Source organism: Theobroma umbraticum, unplaced genomic scaffold (genome assembly GCF_002168275.2).
Source record: "Theobroma umbraticum cultivar Fairchild unplaced genomic scaffold, ASM216827v3 scaffold_39.0, whole genome shotgun sequence".
NCBI classification, from domain to species: Eukaryota; Viridiplantae; Streptophyta; class Magnoliopsida; order Malvales; family Malvaceae; genus Theobroma; species Theobroma umbraticum.
Window position 1 is genome coordinate 1194393 of NW_018397281.1, and position 480 is coordinate 1194872.

Sequence of the window (480 nt, forward strand, 5' to 3'; positions counted from 1 at the left end):
TGTAAGACTTTACATTATAAACCTTTTGCATCAAGTTTAGATGCCAAATCAGCATAGTGAGTATGAAATTCATTCATGAATGCACATCACACAATCAAGAAGGCACATTTTGATAGAAATTTTAGTAAAAAAATTAATTCCCAATTTTAAAATCCTTTACGTACATAACTTGTATATACATATATGATCAAGGCAATTTCAAATACTTTGACATTCTCAAATTCCTAGGATATCTACTAGCTCATGTTATCCACAAATTGCATTTAAAATAAATCAGCATGTCTATCCACCTTAGAGCAATATATATATAGCATAGAAATTTGGAAATCGACACCTCCTACTCACCTTACAATTGTGAGACACTATGTCGCTATTGGTTCAAGTGAGTATCTTGCTAACTCTACTTGCCGGTCACTCGTTACCTTGTCCAGCACGCCACTATGACAAACTTTCTTCACTTGCACAACTTCCTAGCAACCA

General features: G+C 34.0%; 1 long non-coding RNA gene across 1 annotated transcript in view; it reads right to left on the minus strand.

Annotated features, from left to right (window-relative positions):
* The window catches only part of LOC149526295 (uncharacterized), a 1977-nt gene that overhangs the window by 973 nt on the left and 524 nt on the right, over window positions 1–480 (minus strand). The window contains exon 3 of the long non-coding RNA XR_016352155.1: window positions 346–470. This is a non-coding gene — a long non-coding RNA (uncharacterized LOC149526295). The remainder of the gene's footprint in view (window positions 1–345; window positions 471–480) is intronic.